General features: G+C 45.0%; 1 pseudogene; it reads right to left on the bottom strand.

Moving 5' to 3' along the window:
* Positions 1–223: 223 nt before the first annotated feature.
* Positions 224–12,331, bottom strand: LOC145554489 (scavenger receptor cysteine-rich type 1 protein M130-like; annotated as a pseudogene).
* Positions 12,332–12,823: the final 492 nt, after the last annotated feature.

Here is a 12,823-nt window from a genome sequence, read left to right as displayed (position 1 = left end):
AACTGTGTTACATTTGTCACAATTCAAAACCCCAACTAAGACGAGGACACAAACTGGGTTCAGGGCCTGAATGGAATTGGCCACCTAACCTTTGACCCCAAATATCCTATCATATGCTATCCTTGCAAGGTTGATGAAGAGCAGATTTTGATGAAGTGGGTTTTCTGTTACATTTTGTTGAATGTTTTGCTTTGTGTTCCCTTCTTTCTAAGTTTTACTTAAGTAGGTTTAGTCCAGATACAAAATTCTGAATGTTGAACTTCCTTCCTGCTGCAGGAGCACAGAGACGTTTCATCATAGATACACAGACGGATAGATTTCCAGGAGTCTGAAACATGTCTCTGCTCCTTCCTGTGGATGTGAAATGAAGATCCTTTTCTCCTGGTTCCTTCAGACTGCAGGCTCCTCCTCTAAGCTGCCTTCAGCTCTGGATCCTTCATCATGATGGTTGTTTTCTGCTCCAGACTTCTGGTTTCTCCTGGCCTGGAAACAGAGGATGGTTCAGCTTCAATGCAAGAACTTTCCCAGCTGAACACATCATGCATGATACATGCAGTACCTTAAAGTAGAGGACCAGGACTGATCCCAGCAAACCCAGCAGGACGACAACCAGTCTGATGATCAAAGCAGTGAGATAGTCTGAAACCGAACGAAACAGATTCAGGATCAGCTTTCATCAGACGAGTCAAACCAGAAATTTACAATAATCATATAGACCCTTGTTTTCATGCTGCCTGTAGATCTGATCATGAACATTAATATCATCAATCCTCCTCTCTGACCTCATGAATGAGGCAGACAGCTGCTGGTTCACCTGAAGCAGAACTTCTCCTCATGGACTCCATGAATTTACCTGAGACAGTGAGGTTGAGAGGCTGGCTCACAGAGGAGAAGTTATGGGAGAAAACGTAGATGTGGTAAAGGCAGCGGTAGGTTCCTTGGTGGGCGTGGCCAGCAGCAGCGAACAGGAAGAGGGCGGAGTGATTAACAGCTGGCAGGGTGTGGTTCAGAGTGTAGTTAGAGGAGCTGAAGATGAGCTGGAAGGAGCCGCCTTCATACTGAGGCCTGATGGAGCACATGATGCTGAAACCTGAGCCAATGAGGAGCTCAGACCCCTGCTTTCTGGCTGTGGAGACCCCGTCAGTGGAGGAAGAGAGGAAGATGAGCGGCTCAACCAGCAGATCTGGGAACGCAGAGGAAACACAGAGACAACTGGATGTAATCTGAGGTGGAAAACAAGATGGCATGAGAACAAGACAGGAGCTCATCACACTGGTTGCCATGGTTACTAGCATTTTTATACATGGTTACTAGCAACTTTATGACAGATTTTTAGTCTGTGAGTAATATTTAAACCATTTTTAGCTTCCCTCTCCTCCAGGTTTCAGGTTCTTAGTTAAAGGTGACGGTTTCTCTGCAGACATCTGGAACCTGATGAAGAAACATTTTAAAACACATAAATATGAGAGTTCAGAGTTACCTGAGCAGATTAACTCATAGCTCCAAACACTGTTTCTATCATCAGGTATACAGTTCTTCATTTAGATCCAGACTTCAAACAGTCAGAACTGATCCCCAAACTGTCTCCATGAAGCTCCTGTGAATTTCTTACTGAAACAGCAAACCACAGTCCAGTTCAGCACAAACTGCAGCAGTTGAGTTCTTGTCCAGTCACACCCTCAACATCCACTGGTCTCCAGTCCCTTGATGTTTCATCTCCAGTCTCCCGGCACATCGGCTGGTCTCTCCCACCAACCTGATGTTGACTTGATGTGAGCAGAGACAGAGAGTTCATTAATGCAGGAAGTGAAGCAGTGAACAGCAGCAGGTCTGCAGATCCTCCTCTACCTGAACAGGTGAGTCCAACAGCTTGACCAGGTGAGCAGCTGTTTCTAACTGAACTCTTCCTGCTGCTGCAGGTCAGCAGAGCAGACTCACTGCCTTCACACAGGAACTCTCTGCTCCCCACTGGAGCCTCTGCTGCTCCATAGAGCGCCCCCTGGTGGACTGAAGGAGGCCCACAGCCAATCTCCCTGCAGACCACCTCTGCATCCTGCAGGTCAAAGTCTTTTTCACACACTGAGGACCACGACTGGTTGGTCTTCACCTCCAGTCTGCCTGAGCACCGGTTGGTCCTTGAACCAGCCTGACTGAGTCTGTGGATGCAGAAAGAAAAAGGTTTAAAATCCTTCAGAACTTTATTTTTTAACACACATGGAAACATCTCTGGGTTTGATAAAAATACAAAGAAAATGTAAAGAAAACCAAACTAGAAAAGTTCAGAGCCTCAAAGGTGGAGTGAAACCGACTGTTCCTTTAATTTTATCATTCATTTTATTTTTCTGAATTTATCATATTTTTGGGACATAAACATGTTCAGAAACTCATTAAAAGTTAAACAATCTTGTTCTTGTGTAATTGTTAATATTCAGCGGAATTAAAATAAACATTGCAAATTTCTCAACAGCGCCCCTATTCAGTCAGGCCAACAACCGAACAACAAAAGGTTTTCCTGCATTTGCACTAAAACGGAAGTCCACCATTTTGGATAAAAGTTCATTTTCTGTTGATTTTCAGGTTTTGAAATATCTGATTTCCTTGAATCTCCTGGGATTTTGATGCATCAACTTCAAAGCAGCAGAGATTAAAAGTTATTAAATGATGAGTTTTTGTTCATCTATTTGGGCTAAACTGAGAACTTTATCTGGATATTAAATTATTTTAGTTTCCCTCTCTCCAGGTTTCAGGTTCTTAGTTAAAGGTGACGGTTTCTCTGCAGACATCTGGAACCTGATGAAGAAACATTTTAAAACACATAAATATGAGAGTTCAGAGTTACCTGAGCAGATTAACTCATGGCTCTATCACTGTTTATCATCAGGTAAACATTCTTTAATTCAGATCCAGACTGCAAACAGTCAACCTGATCCCAAACTGGTCTCTCTGAAGCTTCCTTTGAGTATCTTGCTGAAACAGCAGAACCACAGTCCAGTTCAACACAAACTAGCAGCAGCTGAGTTCTGTCCCAGTAACGACCCCAACATCACTGGTCTCCATCTTCTTGATGTTTCATCTCCAGTCTCCCGGCACATCGGCTGGTCTCTCCCACCAACCTGATGTGACTTGATGTGAGCAGAGACAGAGAGTTCATTAATGCAGGAAGTGAAGCAGTGAACAGCAGCAGGTCTGCAGATCCTCCTCTACCTGAACAGGTGAGTCCAACAGCTTGACCAGGTGAGCAGCTGTTTCTAACTGAACTCTTCCTGCTGCTGCAGGTCAGCAGAGCAGACTCACTGCCTTCACACAGGAACTCTCTGCTCCTCACTGGAGCCTCTGCTGCTCCATAGAGCGCCCCCTGGAGGACTGAAGGAGGCCCACAGCCAATCTCCCTGCAGACCACCTCTGCATCCTGCAGGTCAAAGTCTTTTTCACACACTGAGGACCACGACTGGTTGGTCTTCACCTCCAGTCTGCCGGAGCACCGGTTGGTCCTTGAACCAGCCTGACTGAGTCTGTGGATGCAGAAAGAAAAAAGGTTTAAAATCCTTCAGAACTTTATTTTTTAAACAGACATGGAAACATCTCTGGGTTTGATAAAATACAAAGAAAATGTAAAGAAAACCAAACTAGAAAAGTTCAGAGTATCAAAGGTGGAGTGAAACCGACTGTTCCTTTAATTTTATCATTCATCTTTATTTCTGTTGAATTTATCATATTTTTGGGACATAAACATCTTCAGAAACTCATTAAAAGTCAAACAATCTTTGTTTCTTGTGTAATTGTTAATATTTCAGCGGAATTAAAAATAAACATTGCAAAATTTCTCAACAGCGCCCCCTAGTTCAGTCAGGCCAACAACCAGAACAAACAACAGGTTTTCCTGCTATTTGCACTAAAACAGGAAGTCCACCATTTGGATAAAGTTCATTTTCTGTAGATTTCAGGTTTTGAAAATGTCTGATTCCTTGAAGTCCTCCTGGGATTTTGATGCATCGACTTCAAAGCAGCAGAGATTAAAAGTTATTAAAATGATGAGTTTTTGTTCATCTATTTGGGCTAAACTGAAACTTTATCTGGATATTTAAATTATTTTAGTTTCCCTCTCCTCCAGGTTTCAGGTTCTTAGTTAAAGGTGACGGTTTCTCTGCAGACATCTGGAACCTGATGAAGAAACATTTTAAAACACATAAATATGAGAGTTCAGAGTTACCTGAGCAGATTAACTCATGGCTCCAATCACCGTTTACATCACCAGGTAAACAGTTCTTTAATTCAGATCCTGACTGCAAACAGTAAGACCTGATCAACCAAACTGGTCTCCATGAAAATTCCTCTGAATTTCTTGCTGAAACAGCAGAACCACAGTCCAGTTCAGCACAAATTACAGCAGCTGAGTTCTTGTCCCAGTCACCACCCTCAACAAACATGGTCTCCAGTCTTCTTGATGTTTCATCTCCAGTCTCCCGGCACATCGGCTGGTCTCTCCCACCAACCTGATGTTGACTTGACTGAGCAGAGACAGAGAGTTCATTAATGCAGGAAGTGAAGCAGTGAACAGCAGCAGGTCTGCAGATCCTCCTCTACCTGAACAGGTGAGTCCAACAGCTTGACCAGGTGAGCAGCTGTTTCTAACTGAACTCTTCCTGCTGCTGCAGGTCAGCAGAGCAGACTCACTGCCTTCACACAGGAACTCTCTGCTCCCCACTGGAGCCTCTGCTGCTCCATAGAGCGCCCCCTGGAGGACTGAAGGAGGCCCACAGCCAATCTCCCAGCAGACCACCTCTGCATCCTGCAGGTCAAAGTCTTTTTCACACACTGAGGACCACGACTGGTTGGTCTTCACCTCCAGTCTGCCTGAGCACCGGTTGGTCCCTTGAACCAGCCTGACTGAGTCTGTGGATGCAGAAAGAAAAAAGTTTAAAATCCTTCAGAACTTTATTTTTCTAAATTCACATGGAAACATCTCTGGGTTTGATAAGAATACAAAGGAAATGTAAATAAACCAAACTAGAAAAGTTCAGAGTATCAAAGGTGGAGTGAAACCGACTGTACCTGGAATTTTATCATTCATTTTATTTCTGCTGAATTTATCATATTTTTGGGACATAAATATGTTCAGAAATTCACAAAATGTCAAACAATCTTTGTTCCTTGTGTAATTGTTAATATTTCAGCGGAATTAAAATAAACATTGCAAAATTTCTCAACAGCGCCCCCTAGTTCAGTCAGGCCAACAACCAGAACAAACAGAAGGTTTTCCTGCTATTTGCACTAAAAACAGGAAGTCCACCATTTTGGATAAAAAGTTCATTTTCTGTTGATTTTCAGGTTTTGAAAATGTCTGATTTCCTTGAAGTCCTCCTGGGATTTTGATGCATCGACTTCAAAGCAGCAGAGAATAAAAGTTATTAAAATGATGAGTTTTTGTTCATCTATTTGGGCTAAACTGAGAACTTTATCTGGATATTTAACTTATTTTAGTTTCCCTCTCCTCCAGGTTTCAGGTTCTTAGTTAAAGGTGACGGTTTCTCTGCAGACATCTGGAACCTGATGAAGAAACATTTTAAAACATAAATATGAGAGTTCAGAGTTACCTGAGCAGATTAACTCATAGCTCCATTCACTGTTTCTATCATCAGGTACAGGTATACAGTTCTTTAATTCAGATCCAGACTGTAAACAGTCAGACCTGATCAACCAAACTGGTCTCCATGAAGCTTCCTGTGATATCTTACTGAAACAACAGAACCATAGTCCAGTTCAGCACAATCTAGAGCAGCTGAGTTCTTTTTCCAGTCACCACCCCAACCAGTCGCTGGTCTCCAGTCTCCTTGTTGTTTCATCTCCAGTCTCCCGGCACATCGGCTGGTCTCTCCCACCAACCTGATGTCTGGACCTGAGCAGAGACAAAGAGTTCATTAATGCAGGAAGTGAAGCAGTGAACAGCAGCAGGTCTGCAGATCCTCCTCTACCTGAACAGGTGAGTCCAACAGCTTGACCAGGTGAGCAGCTGTTTCTAACTGAACTCTTCCTGCTGCTGCAGGTCAGCAGAGCAGACTCACTGCCTTCACACAGGAACTCTCTGCTCCCCACTGGAGCCTCTGCTGCACCATAGAGCGCCCCCTGGAGGACTGACGGAGGCCCACAGCCAATCTCCCTGCAGACCACCTCTGCATCCTGCAGGTCAAAGTCTTTTTCACACACTGAGGACCACGACTGGTTGGTCTTCACCTCCAGTCTACCTGAGCACCGGTTGGTCCCTTGAACCAGCCTGACTGAGTCTGTGGATGCAGAAAGAAAAAAGTTTTAAAATCCTTCAGAACTTTATTTTTCTAAACAGACATGGAAACATCTCTGGGTTTGATAAAAAATAGTAAGGAAATGTAAATAAAATCAAACTAGAAAGTTCAGAGTATCAAAGGTGGAGTGAAACCGACTGTAAATAGGATTATTTTTCTTTCAGAATACTTTGAAGACCTCCTCAATCCCACCAACATGCCTTCTGTTGAGGAAGCTGAGCATGGGGACTCTGGGTTGGGCTCTCCAATCTCTGGGGACGATGTCGCCGAGGTGGTCAAAAAGCTCCTCGGTGGCAGGGCCCCGGGGGTGGATGAGATCCGCCCGGAGTTCCTTAAGGCTCTGGATGTTGCAGGGTTGTGTTGGCTTACGCGACTCTGCAATATCGCATGGACATCGGGGGCAGTTCCCCTGGATTGACAGACTGGGGTGGTGGTCCCCCTGTTAAAAAAGGGGGACCGGAGGGTGTGCTCCAATTACAGGGGGGTCACACTCTTAAGCCTCCCTGGTAAGGTCTATTCAGGGGTCCTGGAGAGGAGAGTCCGTCGGATAGTCGAACCTCAGATTCAGGAAGAGCAGTGTGGTTTTCGTCCTAGTCGTGGAACACTGGACCAGCTTTACACCCTCAGCAGGGTCCTGGAGGTGCATGGGAGTTCGCCCACCAGTCTACAGTGTTTTGTGGACTTGGAGAAGTGTTCGCCGTGCCCTCGGAGCCCTTTGGGGGTACTCTGGGAGTATGGGGTACCCGGGCCCTTTGATACGGGCTGTCAGGTCCCTGTATGACCGTGTCAGAGTCTGGTCCGCATTGCCGGCAGTAAGTTGGGCTCGTTTCCGGTGAGAGTTGGACTCCGCCAAGGCTGCCCTTTGTCACCGATTCTGTTCATTACTTTTATGGACAGAATTTCAAGGCGCAGCCGAGGTGTTGAGGGGATCCGTTTTGGGGCCTTAGGATCGCGTCTCTGCTTTTTGCGGATGATGTGGTCCTGTTGGCTTCATCGGAACGTGATCTGCAGCTCTCACTGGAGCGGTTCGCAGCCGAGTGTGAAGCGGCCGGGATGAGGCTCAGTGCCTCCAAATCCGAGGCCATGGTCTTGAGCCGGACAAGGGTAGAGTGCCTTCTCCGGGTCAAGGGGGTCGTCCTGCCTCAAGTGGAGGAGTTTAAGTATCTGGGGATCTTGTTCACGAATGAGGGAGAAGGGAGCGGAAGATCGACAGGAGGATGGGGCAGCGTCTGCCGTGAAGCGGGCGCTGTACCGGTCCGTCGTGGTGAAGAGAGAGCTGAGCCAAAAAGCGAAGCTCTCGATTACCGGTCGATCTACGTCCCACCCTCATCTATGGTCATGAGCTTTGGGTCATAACCGAAAGAACGAGATCACGGTACAAGCAGCCGAAATGGGTTTCCTCCGCAGGGTGGCTGGGCTCTCCTTAGAGATAGGGTGAGAAGCTCGGTCATCCGGGAGGGACTCAAAGTAGAGCCGCTGCTCCTCCACGTCGAGAGGAGCCAGTTGAGGCTCAGGCATCTGGTGAGGCGTTCCGGGCACGTCCCACCGGGAGGAGGCCTCGGGGAAGACCCAGGACACGCTGGAGGGACTACGTCTCTCGGCTGGCCTGGGAACGCCTTGGGATTCCCCCGGAGGAGCTGGAAGAAGTGGCTGGGAAGAGGGAAGTCTGGGCCTCCCTTCTGAAGCTGCTGCCCCCGCGACCCGACCCCGGATAAGCGGAAGAAAATGGATGGATGGATGGATGGATGGATGGATGGATGGATGGATGGATGGATGGATGGATGGATGGATGGATGGATGGATGGATGGATGGATGGATGGATGGATGGATGGACGGATGGATGGATGGATGATGGATGGATGGAGTTTTTGTTCATCTATTTGGGCTAAACTGAAAATTTTATCTGGATATTTAAATTATTTTAGTTTCCCTCTCCTGAAGGTTTCAGGTTCTTAGTTAAAGGTGACAGTTTCTCTGCAGACATCTGGAACCTGATGAAGAAACATTTTAAACATAAATATGAGAGTTCAGAGTTACCTGAGCAGATTAACTCATGGCTCCAAACCCTGTTTCCATCAGCAGGTAAGCAGTTCTTTAATTCAGATCCAGACTGCAAACAGTCAGACCTGATCAACCAAACTGGTCTCTTTGAAGCTTCCTTTGAGTATCTTACTGAAACAACAGAACCACAGTCCAGTTCAACACAAACTACAGCAGCTGAGTTCTTGTTCCAGTAAGGATCCTCAACAAACACTAGTCTCCAGTCTTCTTGACGTTTCATCTCCAGTCTCCCGGCACATCGGCTGGTCTCTCCCACCAACCTGATGGGCGCTTGATGTGAGCAGAGACAGAAAGTTCATTAATGCAGGAAGTGAAGCAGTGAACAGCAGCAGGTCTGCAGATCCTCCTCTACCTGAACAGGTGAGTCCAACAGCTTGACCAGGTGAGCAGCTGTTTCTAACTGAACTCTTCCTGCTGCTGCAGTTCAGCAGAGCAGACTCGCTGCTTCACACAGGAACTCTCTGCTCCCCACTGGAGCCTCTGCTTCTCCATAGAGCGCCCCCTGGAGGACTGAAGGAGACCCACAGCCAATCTCCCTGCAGACCACCTCTGCATCCTGCAGGTCAAAGTCTTTTTCACACACTGAGGACCACGACTGGTTGGTCTTCACCTCCAGTCTGCCGGAGCACCGGTTGGTCCCTTGAACCAGCCTGACTGAGTCTGTGGATGCAGAAAGAAAAAAGTTTTAAAATCCTTCAGAACTTTATTTTTTTAAACAGACATGGAAACTTTTCTGGGTTTGATAAAAAAATAGTAAGGAAATGTAAATAAAATCAAACTAGAAAAGTTCAAAAGATCAAAGGTGGAGTGAAACCGACTGTAAATAGGATTATTTTTCTTTTTAAATTTGACCCAGTTGCAAACGTTTGTCCATGACATGCAATGCACCAGATCCACACTAAGAAGTTTACTGGAAGTTTCCTGGGCTGCAACCATGATATGGAAATAATCTATTACCAAGCACTGTTAGATGAAGTCACTCCATCAGGTTTATTCGCATATTGTGCACAACACAGAGAGAATATAAGACGATCAATAGTGAAACATTTCTGATTGAAAACTCTCCCAGGCAGAGACAACATGAGTTTTATACCAAGGCTGAGGGAGAGACGGTCTGGTTCTCATGCAGCTGCAGGAAAACATCTCCCAACCTTGTGCATGCAACCCAAATAGCTTCACTTGGTGAGAGTTCACCAGCATTTAGAATGAAGACAATATAACCAGCAGATTTTACCTTACAATCATTTGTCCACCACAAAACAGAGAAGAGCTGTTTGGTCTAGTAGAAAATCTACCAGAGGGAATCCAGGTGAAGGGGAAGAAGCCCAGACTGAGCTGGAAGTGAGAATCTTTTTAAAGTGGAGTTGGAAGCAGAACAGGAAGGAAATGGCCAGGATATGAAATCACCTGAACAGATGATCTGTAGATTGTTGCTCTCATCTCTTTGTATCGACACCACAGATCCACAGTGGAGCTGTCTGCAAGCTACAGCTGCTGATGTATGGTTCCAGTTCTGATCATTTACTGGTTTCCAGTCTTCCAGATCCTTCTTCTCCAGTCGGCCACCACAGCGACTCCTTCCTGCTACCAGTCTGACTTCATCAGACAGCGCTGGAAGAAACAACATTTACTGTTGGGTTACAACAAGCAGAGACAGATTGATTTAGGATGTGTTGACAGGATCCTGTTGATGGAGTTTATTTGATCTTCTCTTAGAGGCAGAGCTATCAGGGATGGTTCTGATCAAAGCATCTTTATGCTGGAATGGCCTAGTTAAAGCCCAGACCCAAATGTTATTTATGCTGTGTAGTAAAACCTGAAATGTTTTTGTTATTCACTTTTCTATCCATTTATATTTATGTCTTTACTGAGACCAACCAAAGTCAAATTTATTGTTTTTGTGTAAAAGTTGTCAAATCCAGTTGATTCTGGTCCTGATTCTGATTCTGGTTCTGATTCTGAGTGCAGAGCAGTCTACCAGCTCATCAACTTTGTAGATGAGCTGGTAAATAACTTCCATCATAAAATTTCAGATGTCATTGATTGCATTGGCCCCATTAAAGTGAAGGTTGTGTCTAGTAGGAACAAATCTCCATGGAGAAATATGCAAACAGATCTGCAAGACAATTTTGCCGTAGGCCGAACGTAAATGGAGTAAAACTCAATTTTGTTCATTATGAAATCTATTAAGCACGACTGAAGTTAATCACTCAACTCTAAAACATATGATTTAAACATTCATTGCAGAAATTATAAACATTATCAGTGCTCAAGAGTTTTATTTGCCACAGTTGACAGACTCACAAACCAGCTGAGCTGCAGTCAAACACGGCCTGCAATGAATTTGCCAAACACGCTACAGAGAAAATTTTAAATATTAGAGGGTCAACATTCACTGCCAAACCCAAAAAAATAACACCCACAGCTTTTCTTCAGAAAGTCCTGCCTGTCATTTCATCTGATCTGATTCTAATAGTAACTCATGGCTCTCATCAGCCGTTTTCCCCCAGCAGTTTTCAAAGCACTGATATAAAAAACAACCATCTGAACAAATCATTCCTGCAGAATTACAGGCCGATCTCCAACCTTTCATTCATCAGCAAAATGATTGAAAAGCTGTTTCAACAATTAACTGCAAAACAACCAAAACTCTGAGTTTCTTTAAATCTGGACTAAAAACCCAGCTGGTCAGATTTGCTTTGAAACAAAATAAATGAAACACTGAACAACATTTTGATGAGTAACGACGGCACTTTGACTAAATGTACTGTTTACTGGTTTACTCTGTCTTTTAGGACTTTTTGTGTTTTTCTGAAGTAAAGCACTTTGAATCGCCTTGGTGCTGAAATGTGCTTCACAAATAAACTCGATCGATTGGTTGATTGATTCTAATCTGCAGCAGGCAGTTCAACATCCTGCCTGAGACACTCCCACGTCAGACGGACCTCAAACGTTTTCACCAACACAACCGGCGGTACCAGAAGCTGGTCCAATGACCGTGGTGCTACTGGGCTTGGTTGGCCAGCAAACGGGCCTGACCAGAACCTCAGAGAGAACCTGTGGAGTCAAGAGGAAGATGAGAGAATTGATGCAGAAGGAGCCATTTTATGAGGCTCCACCTGTTTACTGCACAGAGTTTCTGCTGCTTCTCCTTATCAATCAACCAATCAGATTCATTTATAGATCATTTCAGCAACAAGGCAGTTCAAAGTGTTTTACATCATTAAAACACAAAAACCAACAATTCTTGGTTTTATTGGCTCCTCAGCAGCAAGTAGACAATATAAACATCACTAACTGTGTAGCAGCAGCTCTATGATCGGAGACCAGAAACAGTTTCCAGTTTTTAGTTTGTAACATTTAACATGTTTATCAGCAGATAATTGTTAATTTGAACTCTAGTGAATATTAGTGTTTGATGAAAGTGGAGTCCTACCTGAGCTGCAGAGACACAGAAGCAGCATCAGAGCTGTTTGCTCCATGTTTCCTCTGATGTGGAGTGAAGCTTCGTCTCTTGATGTGATCAGGATGTGGCTCCAGACTCTGAAGACTTCCTACTTTAAGCTTTTTTATCTGCTACTTCCTGAACGTCGTCACAGTTCAGGTCTTTGGCTGCTTTCAGAGACAACGCCTCCTTCCTAGGAGCTCATCATGAAGATGGGTTCAAACTGGGCCTACTGGGATTCAGAGGTTTCACCAGTCAGTCTCTGTTGTTCCTGTGTTTAGTTCAGTCCTTGTTCTGCTTGTGGCCGGAGTGGATCCAGGTGTGTCATCCACTGAAAGGGAACCTGATGTTGTTGGCAGCAGTAGCTCAGCTTCCCTCCAGGAAGGGGTCACAGCTGGACAGAAATGAGCCCAGGTGTAGCTGCTATGAAGAGGAGAAACAGAGAGAGAACATGAACTGAATGTCAGCAATGACTGCAGACAATGCAAGCAGGGTTTCCCCCCAGTGGATTATAAGCCTGGCAGCCCGCCAGGCTTTACTTGACCCTCCGCCAGGATAAGCATTGCTTTTTTATGTTACTTGGATAATAATAATAATAACAATGATGATAATAATAATAAGCCGTATTGCAAGCACCTCTGTTGCTCTGAGCGTTTCACTGACAGAGCAGATTTATTCCTAAAAGATAAGTTTATACTTTATGCATTTAAAGCCAGGAGAGCGGACCAATCACACAGTTGGCACCTCTGCATGTTGCCTCGTGCTCTATTGTTTGATCTCTGAAGTTACCTCAGCGCGGGTCACGCGAGCCTTCTTTCAATCAAACTGGACACAGGTTGACCTGTATTGTTATTTTCATCAACCCCCTGTGAGGAATTATGACTCTTTGGAGAACTCTGTTATCAGGGTAAGAGTTTAAAACCCTCCGCATTAGTTCTGGTTGCGCAGCTCTTGTAGTCGCGCTTTCAGAGATGCGGCTGAGGACTGGTGAAAATGATTCATATTTGTGGACAAAAA

This window comes from Poecilia reticulata, chromosome 13 (assembly GCF_904066995.2).
Source record: "Poecilia reticulata chromosome 13, P_reticulata-male-v2, whole genome shotgun sequence".
Taxonomy (NCBI): Eukaryota; Metazoa; Chordata; class Actinopteri; order Cyprinodontiformes; family Poeciliidae; genus Poecilia; species Poecilia reticulata.
The sequence above is the reverse complement of the archived record's forward strand: the minus strand, read 5'-3'. Positions and strand labels throughout refer to the sequence as shown.